The 12,019-nt window shown below is 35.5% G+C and overlaps 1 protein-coding gene across 1 annotated transcript in view; it reads left to right on the top strand.

The window, feature by feature from the left end:
• The window catches only part of GABRA4 (gamma-aminobutyric acid type A receptor subunit alpha4), a 71,350-nt gene extending 70,067 nt beyond the window's left edge, over nucleotides 1-1,283 (top strand). Inside the window, exon 10 of the transcript XR_004298850.1 lies at nucleotides 951-1,283. The gene's annotated coding sequence lies outside the window, so the exon portion shown is untranslated. The remainder of the gene's footprint in view (nucleotides 1-950) is intronic.
• Nucleotides 1,284-12,019: the final 10,736 nt, after the last annotated feature.

Genomic DNA, 12,019 nt, shown 5'->3' with positions numbered 1-12,019 from the left:
TTTATAATGTACCATGAAATATTTTGAATGTAACCCTCCTTGTTCTGAAACAACTGTTTTCTGAAGAAAAATTCAGGCTTTTGATTTGTACCTTTTAAAAAAGTGAATGTACCTGAAAGAAAAAAATTGACAGATTTTCCACAACACACACCCAGATAGACACACACATTCCTGTATGAGTACATACTAATAAAATACACAGGGGCACCTGGGTGGCTTAGTCATTAAGCTAAGTCTGCCTTCGGCTCAGGTCATGGTCCCGGGGTCCTGGGATTGAGCCCCACATCGGGCTCCCTCTTCAGTGGGAAGCCTGCTTCTCCCTCTCCACTCCCCCTGCTTGTGTTCCCTCTCTCGCTGTGTCTCTCTCTATCAAATAAATAAATAAAATCTTTAAAAAAAACTACATAGTACATGCAGTATTCTTTTTTTTGTTGTTCATTTTTATGACATATTAAGTCCCTTCCATATTTAATTGTATTTGTTCATGTATGGACTGAATGTTTGTGTCTCCCCAACATGCGTATGTTGAAACCCTACCTCCATATCATGGTATGAGGAAATAGGGCCTTTGGGAGGTAATTAGGATTAGATGAGGTCATGAGGGTGGAGCCCTCAGGAATAGGACTAATGCCCTTATAAGAGTCACTAGAGCTTGCTTCCTCTCTCTGCTCTTTGCCAAGTGAAGATACACTGGTAAGTTGACAGTCTGCAACCTGGAAGAACCTGACCACTCTGGCACTCTGATCTTGGACTTTCAGCCTCCAGAACTGTGATAAATACATTTCTGTTGTTTAAACCCCTAGAATATGGTATTCTGCTATAGCAGCCCAAACTAAAGGCAATTCCTTACTCCTATGAGAACATTTCTATTAAAATTTTAGTATTTAAAGTATATAGCACCTTTGTTGTGTAATGATTTCTGATATGCTTTTTTTTTTTAATTTTTATAGGTCTCACTGATCACCAGATCCTGTTTCCAACTGAACTGAATACTAGATAGAAAGTGCCTGCCTTTTATTTTCAATATTGATAATACAGAACGTAGAATAATGTAGAAGAAAGATGAAGTCAAAATAAAAAAAAAAACTATTCTCAAACACAAGTATCAATAGAGAAGTAGGAAAAATAAAGTAATGGAACATGTAGAGGTATTATGACTTTTCAAATTGGATTACTTCAATTGTTTATATTATGCTAATTTCATCTGTTTTAATCATTGGTGAATAATTTCTGCATGGCTCATTTTTGAAGTAGAATAGTTTTTCTTTTTCCTATATTTTTTCACCAACTTCTTTTTTTTATTATGTTATGTTAGAAGTAAAATAGTCAAAAGTTAATTTTCTTTCTGACTAATTGGAAGCCAGAGATCACTGCTGGCCGTTTGGTTATGAAAAACACTGAGGTGGTTTTATAATCATGAACTTGTTTAAAATGTTACCTAACCTATATTATCATCCCCTGTGCATTCTGAAAATTAATTTCTCTCACAAGAAAAATTGTGTGAAAGTCTTACCATTATATTAGACTATGTTTTCTTAAAGTCAAATAAACATCCATCGTGTGAGTACTTAAATGGTATCCCTCTCTTTTTATTCTGGAAAATATAAAATAATGTCATCTATTTAACATTGGTTTGGATAATGTTCTCATTTGAAAACTCTTCAGGGTAACATTCATCAGCTTGGTATTCTAGGCAAACGGATTCATGAATCTGTATCATTTAGTGTTAAGATAAATGCTAATCAGTGGCATCATTTATTAAGTAAGGACCATATGTCTGCTGTGGAATAATACGATTGTCAAGATGCCCCACGTGCATTTATCATTTGAAAACTAAACAGACTGATACATGTGTACTCTTAACAGAGGGAGACATCTCCATCGGCACTGTTACTCCAACATTCTGATACATTTCTATTTCTTCCTTGGTTTCAGTTGCCTGCATTTTGCCTGCTAGTCCTTAGTGTAAACATAATGTGGTATGGTATCAAAACTCCTTCCCTCATAGTTTTTTTTTTTTTTTTTTTAAAGATTTTATTTATTTATTTGACAGAGAGACACAGCCAGAGCAGGAACACAAGCAGGGGGAGTGGGAGAGGGAGAAGCAGGCTTCCAGCTGAGCAGAGAGCCCGATCGATGCTGGGCTTGATCCCAGGACCCTGGGATCATGACCTGAGCTGAAGGAAGATGCTTAATGACTGAGCCACCCAGGCGCCCCTCCTTCCCTCATAGTTTATGGTATCCCTACCAGTGCTATGGAGAGAACACAAATCCCTTTCTCTCCTGCCCGCAAAATGGAAAAGGTAAAGGCATCATTCTATTTTTGTATATATTTTTTATTTTTGTATATTTTCAAGTGCATAATTTTCAGACCAATATATCATATAATATATAATACTCTTCCATAAATGAGAACAAAATTTTTTTCACTCATAAGTAAGACTAGGTCTAATGTTTCCTTTAGCAGAAAAGCAAATATGAGGTAAAAAGCTATTACTCTTTATTTTGGAAAAGGTTGCATTGTGAATTGAATAATACCTCTGACCACTATAAGAATAAACCATACATAGAATTGAAAATGCCCTGTAGAGATTGTGCTAACTGAATTATTCAAATACATCCCTCAAAGAGCAGATCTAAAATGTTGGCATTCCTCATAAAGGCTGAGTGATATGTAATTCATTTTCCATTACACAGTTACTCCTTGCATTTCTGCTCAAGTGGTGGCCTTATTTCCAGCTCTTTGGTCTCATCTCTTCAGCCCCACCCATTCTACACGCTGATGTCAGAATATTTCTGTGCATTTCACACTTGCCTTAGTGTCTTTATTGGCTCTCCATCACTTTTGGGATAAAAAAGGAATTCCTTACCCTGACATTCAGGGCCTAACACAACCCAACTCTAATGTCACCTTCATCCTCTCCTTCCATCTGTTTTATGATCTAGCCACCCAGGACTACATGAAATTCTCTGAACATCCTCTGAAATTCTCTTTGTGCTTTTTCAAGCTAAATCCTTTGCCTCACTTGCCTTTTTCCTGCTCTTGTCTTGTTGACAACTTCCTATAAATCACAGCACTAATATTTCCGCTAACTGAGGTCATCTCTGATTTTCCTTAGCAGAATTAATCCATGGCAATTTCCCATTTCTCTTACCACTCTTTTGTAATATCTTTCATATGAAATTATGGTAACAGATCTGTTTTTTATTTGTAAAATAAATAAAATATGTATTGAATATATTTGGGCAAAAAATGAATAGACTATCCTCCTTGATCAAAAGTTCACAATTTTGGGATGCCTGGATGTCTCAGTCAGTTAAGCGTCTGCCTTCGGCTCAGGTCATGATCCCAGGGTCCTGGAATCGAGTCCCGTGTTGGGCTCCTTGCTCAGTGGGGAGCCTGCTTCTCCCTCTCCCTGCTGCTCCCCTGCTTGTGCTCTCTCTCTCTGACAAATAAATAAATAAATAAATCTTAAAAAAAGTTCAGTCTTATAAGTTTAAGAAGATTAAAATAAATAAGCCCATTGTCTGATGACAAACTGAGGTTCCTAACATAGTGCTTGTCAATTTGTAGGTTTATTTTCTTTTATTATTTATTTATTTATTTATCTTTTTTTTTTTTTTTCCAGAGAGGGAGAGAGGGGAGAAGGGGAGGGGCAAAAGGAGAGGGAGAGAGAGAATCTTAAGCAGGCTCCATGCCCAGCACAGAGCTTGATGTGGGGCTTGATCTCATGACCCTGAGATCATGTGTAGGTTTAGTTTATTGGGCAATTTGAATTTAGTTGAGTGCCAAAGAGGACACAATGCCAACAACAGCCTGCAGTTTATTTATGCATTTGGTAAAATAATATTTAATTATTTAAAAGAAGGAGGCAAAACAAATAACTTTGTACAATTCCAATTTAAGATTGTGTACTATGGCCAAAACAACCACTTTTAATGCTTCCAACTGAAGGTATTATTGTGACTCTATAATCATAATTCTGACATTTAGTTGATAGAAATTGGAGGGGGGATTCAGATGTATATATTTCAAAGTTGTTTTAAGATTGTATATATTTTTTTAAATAATAAATATAACTTTATGGTTCTTGACTGTGTTTTCCTCACATACCCTTGATAAGAGAATATATATATGTATGTATGTATATATACACATGTATATATATATAGAAAATAAAAAGGTTCAGCTTCACACTATAGTATGGTTGAAAACTCCTCTTTATACCCTTGAGAAATTCTGTCATTAAAGTACTCAAATAAATTTGTCATTCTTTGACAATAATCATGCTTTGAATTACAAAACATGACTTATTCAGACCATACAAATTGTTTTGAAACAAATGTTCAGATAAGTAATTGTGGGATAGAATTGTTCCTACTAGTGTCAGAATTGACATTACGTTGTTGGTCTATGAAAATCTTATTTTAGTAATAGTATAGTAGTGCATTGCTAATGGCATTCTACCCTGTACCAGACTCCCTCCCATAGTGAGAGTAAGAAGAAAAATATGGTATCAAGGAAATAAAAGGGTGAAAAAAATGAAACAATGGTAAAAAGTATTTTGAACAAAGTTCCACAATGATTTCTAAAGTTGGCAAGGAGTACAATGAAATGAAATACTTTACAAAGCAGGGATGCCATTCCACTATTTCTAGATCAATTTTCAAATTTGTACAACTCAAAGTTAACCTTGGGACAGAAAATAAGTTTAGATAATGGAGAGGACAGAATGATGAGTCTTTTTCAATTAATACAATGTGATATGTATTTAAGCTTGTTGTTGTTCCTATTTCCAAATTGTTTGCCCAGAAACATAGATACTTAGTATAATTCTACTGTGCACATAAATTGCTGTTGCTGTTCTAGCCACCCCTATCCACGGTTGTTGGTTTTGTGGATATAAATACAAAACTAAAACCATTTCTCTTACCTGATGTCTGATTGGCAAGAAATGACTTCCTTTGAATCCAAATTGATCTTTATATTATTATGGAAGAATAATTTAAAGATAGAAAAGAAGCTGTGAAAGTAAAAATAGAGAAAGGTCAGAAATTCTCTGAAGATATAAAGCGTATAAAAGCAAAATTAATACTTTCAATTTTGTAGCTTTTGTATTAACGTGCCTTCTCTTTGGGAATTCCTAACTATTCCTGGCCATAAGCACTTCAGGAACAGATTACATGTAATCTAGTATTTTATTTTACCTTTAATGTTTCCATGTTACTCTTAAAACCACATGATGTATGCTGGTAATATTGTATGGATAGGAGACTTTATACAAGTTGAATCTTATTTAAGAGTTAGTATTTCTTTATTTTTCTCTTTTGAGGGAGGAAATATGTCTGATCTGCTTAACAAACTTCCTCAAATTTTGGTGGCTTAAAACAACAACTTATTTGTTTGTTTCATTGTTCTGTTGGCACTTCTGAGTGGCTCTCCCTTGGAGTCTCTTATGCAGTTGCCGTCAAATAGCAGATGAGGATGGAGTCATAAGAATGTGTTTTCACTCACAGGCCTGATACCTGGACTGAGAGGGCTGCAGTCATGGTGGCTACTTGAGGATTTCTTTCTTTACGTGGCTATCCTGGGATTTCTCATGGCATAGTCTCTTAGATCAGATTTCCTAAAGGGCAGCTGGCTCTCCCCAGAGCAAGCATTTTAAGACATAGGAAGTGGAAATAGTAAGTCTTTAAGTGCCCATCCTACAAATTGTCACAAATTTGGCACAAGTGCCATATTTGTCAGAGTAGTTGCAGAGTCCTCTCAGATTCAAGTAGAGGTAACACAGATTTTACCTCTCAATAGGAGGAATGTCAAAGAATTGTAGCCACCTCTAATCTGCACCTGTATTAACATTACTCGTGGCCTATTTAGTGTCAACATTTCATGCCTTCTTAGTAGTTGAAAACCTCTATGCAATTTAGCTGTATCGGCCCTAGAGTATCCACACTGAGATACTAAAAAAAAAAGGTTTTTGCATAATTTGCTTTCTAATCAATACAGAGTTTCAGTTTATGAAAAATAGTTGAAACTATTCCCTTTCACCTGTTATTTGGTATGTGGTTGTATGCACTGTTACTACCTAATAGTCAAACACCAATCCAGAGGACAAGATGTAGGAGAAGAATCATTTATCCTTCAATAAAATCTATAGAGAATATATATCTCTACATTTATAACACATGAAACAGGACTTTGAGAGAACTGGGTCACATATGTTTCTGTCAGCAGAGTGTAAAAATTAGAGGTCATTCAGGTTCCAGGGAAAAGAACGACCAGGGTAGACCAGCTTCTTCCTAAACCTTAGCTAAAAATAGCAACACAAGGGACGCCTGGGTGGCTCAGTCTTTAAGCGTCTGCCTTCGGCTTGGGTCATGATCCTAGGGTCCTGGGCTCAAGCCCCGCGTCGGGCTCCCTGTTCAGCAGGAAGCCTGCTCCTCCTTCTCCCCCTCCCTCTGCTTGTGTTCCCTCTCTCTCTGTAATATGAGTAAAATCTTTAAAAAATAAAAATAAAAATAGCAACACAATTAAGTAACGGGACTTTGAGTTTTGGGATTGTGACAATGAAGATATCATCTTTCAGCTGATATTACACCATCCCATTTATTGTCCCTTCATTTACCTAATTTACTCCAGGCCTGATAGTGAGCTGGCAATTGAGTCAAATAAGTGGAAATTGAAACAAGGGAAATTTTAATTTGGGGGATGCAATTTCACAAATTTAGACAGTCGATATAAACAAGAAGTTCTTAGAAATAAATGGAGATGTCAGTTCTGTCAAATAACCTGAAAACCATTAGTTTAAAAAGGGAACAAAACCAAAAATTTGCCAGGAAGTATAAAGCAGAGCCTCTCAAAAAATCATGAAGATGGTCAAGCTGAAGGGCTGTGTAGGCTGGTACCATAGATCAAACATGTTGTATAAGTGCTAATATAGTTAGATAATTATTTTAGCTTGAAACATTTCTTGATCAGGGCATATAATGTTACAAAATTTTATCCTAAATTCCATTGGTTGTTCTATTTTTTACCCTATTGAAATCATAGGGTTACAAAGTATGGTGGTCAGCATCTAAAAGCAATAAAAAATCAACTTCCAAATAGATAAATTAATTTAGATACTATAAAGTATATTCATACAATACAAACACTTCTTAACACTTCTTCCTTCTACGTCTTGTCCATTTCCCCATATTCCACTGTTACTTCCATATCCCTGCTTCCAAAAGTCTCCATAAATGCCTCCCTGAACCCTATACTGTGTACCTCTCATCTTTTTTACCTTTACTGCTTTTCCTCTTCTCAAGTTTAATTTTTCATCATAATCCATTATGAAGAAAAGAACCAATCTGGCAACTGACAAAATCTTCTTTAGAGGGTTCCAATCGCCCCTTCTCCCCAGCTTGGATTTCTGAGTGGGATCTAAACTAAGAAGTGGGGTGGAGTGATCACTATTCAGAGATAGAGGAGACAGAATTATGAGAAGAGAGTTAAGCACACTGTGCCCCTTCTCACTTCTGAGATTAAGCTTTGTGAATGAACAAAACAAAATATGTGTAGTTAGATGTAGCTATAAAGGGAGGGAAGTAAACGAAATATATGCAGTTGCATTACAGAAGATTGTCTCAGAGGGAACTTGCTTCCACTCATCTAGAGAGTGCTGAAGGTGTCAGGCTCACAGAAGCATGCCAGACAAAATAATGTATATCCTATTTCTTGGCATCTTGTCCAATACAGTAGCTCAGATATTTAATTTTTGTTGAAAAATTAATTTTTATGTATATACTAAAATATATCGGGGTGAGTTTGTTAGATCTTGACCTTCTGCTTCTGTCTTCTGCCATGATGTCATTTAAAAATGCATGAACAGTGTGTAGTAAACAAAATTCTGATGTTAACAGTTGGTTAAACTTGAAAGACAACCAACAGTAGATCATCTCTGGTCCTGATATTTCCAGATCCAACATAACCAACATTTTTCTATTACGAGTACTATACAAGACAATTACTAATAAGGCAAGATGATCTGGGTCACTAGCAACTCAGGATAGCTAAGAAAGATAGCTCTTGGTTTTAGGAGGGCCATAGGCAACATATCTGTTGCTGGTCCCCCTGCTGTTGACTTGGGGTATCATCCAATTGTGGTCTGGTCCATGTACAGGGCTTTCAGATGCAGGGGGCCTCTAGGCCTAAGATGTCAAAGGAAAATATTAATGAGATTTCACATACTAAATCTCTGTTTTCAAGAAAGTTGATAAATAATATGTAAAAGTGTCAATATTTATCATCACCATGAGAACATTAGTGATATCACTATGAAAACCAGAAGACATAGACCCACAGAAGAATCATCAGCATCTATTGCAAAGGCTAGTAGTTATTTTAAGAGGACTGTATGGAGAGATAAGAAATTAACCCATGGCTGCAGAAAGTACATGTACATATAACACTGTGAAACAGAAGTTTTCTTTTAGAATAAATTACAATTCATATAATTAGTTTTTCTTCTTTTTAATCCCAAGTTTTTCAGTGCATGTGTGTCCTGTCATGATGGCTGTTACATAAGGCCAGCTTTTATCATTTTTAGCTAATACTTCATATAGTAAATCAATTAAATAACTTACAATGTTTTTATATTTTTCTGTTCCATTCATGGAACCAAACTGAAGCTTGAAAATTCATTTTTTGAAAGCAAAATATCTGTTATTATTGTAAATATTATTTACTAGTACTTAGTTAAAGGATTATATTTAAAATAAAACTATTCATAGTTTAATAGGAATTTAAATTGGATAGAGTCTAATCATAGTAAAAAATAAATTCTTATTAAATTAAGAAAACTATGGAATAACTATAATTGTCTGTGTTGTACACATAATTCATAAATCCAACCAAACTGCAATTGACATATAAACTGTAATAATGAAAATTCATAAAATTGTTATATATAAGTTTGATGATTCAAACTATAAATTTTTTTTGTGCTAAAACTAGAATTGAATACCAACAACAACAACAAAAGATTCTCAAACATAACAGCACGTGTTTTCTTTGTTGCTCCTAAATAAAATTGTGCAAGTATTTGTTTTTTAAAAAATACACTTTGTAAATAAATTTAAATGGTCTACAAAGGTACTGAACTTTTTATAGACAAAATTTATAAAATTTTGTTGCATTGTGTTAAAAATCATTTAGAAATTTTTAATCAAACAATTCAAAAAATTTATGCTGATAAAATTCAGATTTTGAGGCTTTTGCAGATTACAGTTATTGAAAAAAAGCCTGCAACACAGAAAGACATTTAAATTTACCCCTACAAGATCAAGGAATAACCTTAACGAATTCAATTGGATTTTAGATGGTGTATACTGTAAGACTTAACCTTGAAATTCTGCAATTATACCTTGGAATATTTTAACCCATATGAGAAATTTTTTGATGTATCTCCCATTATAATTGAATAAATTTACATTTTTAGAGAAATAAAATTAAATTTAAAAGGCTTTCTAATGTGCATCATCTAAATTTGACAAAACCTTCAAAAGAATCATAAATAACAGAAAACTTATTTGATGAAGCTCAGGCCAAATATTTGCTGAAGACTGGTGCTCTGAATAGAGGCAAAAAAGATAGTACTTGTGAAAATATTTGGGCTGAAAATTTATACTTCAATATGAAAAAACAGAAGGGATATTTTCTGTTTAGTGTAATTTCTTAGCTTATTTTCTTTAATATAAAATAGAATCTACGGTGAAGAGCAAATTGAAGGTGTCAAAATTTCCCATATATGAAACATAAAATACATATTTGAGAAAACAATTAAAAAATTAAAAACAACAATAATTCCATATTAAAAATGTAGTTTTCAGAAAAATATTAGTGACCCAGTATTATAGACAATTAAGGCTGAAGCTCTAAAATACATTAATATGTGCCAAGAATTATCATTACGTTATTTTTAGTGTTCATATTATCAACATAAAGACATTTTTAAAGTTTTTGCTTGAATGCAGTTATTTTAAGTTTCAGAAGTAATCTCATTTTATGAAATGAATTTTGAATTATACTTTTTATAAGTCCACCAATATAAAGTTTATAATCGTAATTAACTTTATATTCTCCTTTTATTTTCAAGTGGCCTAGTTTGGACAATACCTTATACGGTTACCATATAATATATTGTCCACACATAGTTGGCATGTTTAGGAGGGGTGAGATACACTACAACAGCTCGATTTGCCGTTACAGGCAACTCCAAGTTCCCTTGTGACCAACTGGGATGAAGAGGTAACTGAAAGAGCCAGCGAGCTTGCCAAAAGATTGCTGTGACACGGAAGTTAAAGGTCTCTACATGAGAGATTGGATTACAGTGAGGAGTGGGAACACTTAATCCCCAAAGCAGTTTCCTCCACTGTGGAGGTACATGTATAAGAAGAACACGCCTAATGATTCTGTCTCTTCTTCCTGTGGCGGTGGTGGCAATCAGTGATCTGATTGGTCAATTTGGAAAGCGGGCATTAGCTTTGTGACCCGCCCTTTCCTTTTCTCTTAGGGAGGAGCTGCTCAGAGGAAGTGCCCTCTTAGCTCCGCCCCTCCGGGCTGTAACGTTGTTAGGTGATTTACCTCTGCGCCATCTTGCGTGCGTGCTGTGGCGTCGGTGCCGTCTGTGGCGTCGTTGGTAAGTCTCATGCTGGGGTTCAGAGTCAGTAAACCTGCAACATACAAGCCACGGTCTTCAGTATATTATTTAGCAGTTCTAAAGGAATATTTTGGTTTCCCTGCCGCTTTGCTCTTAGTTCTCTCAGGGTAAAAGAGAGACATTACGAATCGGAATCTCCTCGCACCCCAACATCCAGGATATAGAGTGGGAGTAAAGAGAAAATGAAAAAGGAATTCTGTGTTGTAGAGTATGGAGAAAGCTTCGGGCATGCTTCTGGCATGGCTAAAGTGGGAGGTGTTAAACTTTGATGATACTGGACAAGGCACTAACCACGTATTTTCGGTGGTAGTGGATTGTTACAGTTTATGGCAATTTTTCCACGGGAGAGTGGCTGGCTTTATAAGAGTAAACACCATGCTTTCGGCAGTAAGCAAAGGCAGGCAACCTTTGAGGGACGCAGCAAGCAAAATTTGACTAGGAGTGCTGAGACATCCTTACTAAAGCATCCTAGTCAAACAGTTGCTACTGCTTGACCTTAAAGTCTGAATACGTAATTTTTTCCTACGTAGCCTTGTCTGAGACAAAGTTTAGGTTGTAAAGCGAGTGTTTTCATGTACCAGCCTTTTTTAGGTGTTGGTGTTCCTACTACATCCAGCAGTGCCTGCTGGAAGTATTTAGTGCCAGGCCTCGGCTGGTGGCGTAGAAAGTCTTCTCAGATTATGATCCACTCTTAGGTTGTTTTGACCCCCTTTCAGAGTCAAGGGAAGGAATGTTGGAAGGACAAATCTAGGAGTCATAGGACTTGTCCGTAGGTTTAAAAGTTGCTCTTACCTTTTGATTGCAGGTGGCTCTGAATTTGATAATTCCCTATTGTCTGACTATGACTTTTGATTGCTGAGATTCAGACTCATAGTAGGAGGTTGATGGCTATCAAATTAAAGAAGAATTGGGGCCCTTTCTGTAAAGAGCGTATACCTTCTCCTTAAATTGAGGATGAAAAACAACTTAACAAAATATTGCAAAAACAGTGGCTTAGAAAGCAAACAAAAAAGGGCTTGTTCTTGGAATGCTTTGGCTCTAATAATTGATTTCGCTTTGGAGTTTAAGGTGTTAGGGTAGTTTAAAACTTGTGCTTCAGGTTAATAAAGAGTTATGGAAGAATGGAAACAAAAAACAATTTGCTGGAGGAAAATAAAACTTTTTTTTTTAAGAAAATAGAGAAACTAGGGGACGAACGTGACAAAGGTGACAGAAAATAATTTGAAGTTCAAGTAGACATCTGTGAAAGAGAAATGGAGATTCAAAGGGATCTAAATTCTCTTCAACAGAGTATTGGAAAAGGGAAAGGTGTTCAG

The sequence above is a fragment of the Phoca vitulina genome, unplaced genomic scaffold (assembly GCF_004348235.1).
Source record: "Phoca vitulina isolate PV1807 unplaced genomic scaffold, GSC_HSeal_1.0 scaffold3, whole genome shotgun sequence".
NCBI lineage: Eukaryota > Metazoa > Chordata > Mammalia > Carnivora > Phocidae > Phoca > Phoca vitulina.
This window is presented reverse-complemented; position numbering and strand designations above follow the sequence as displayed.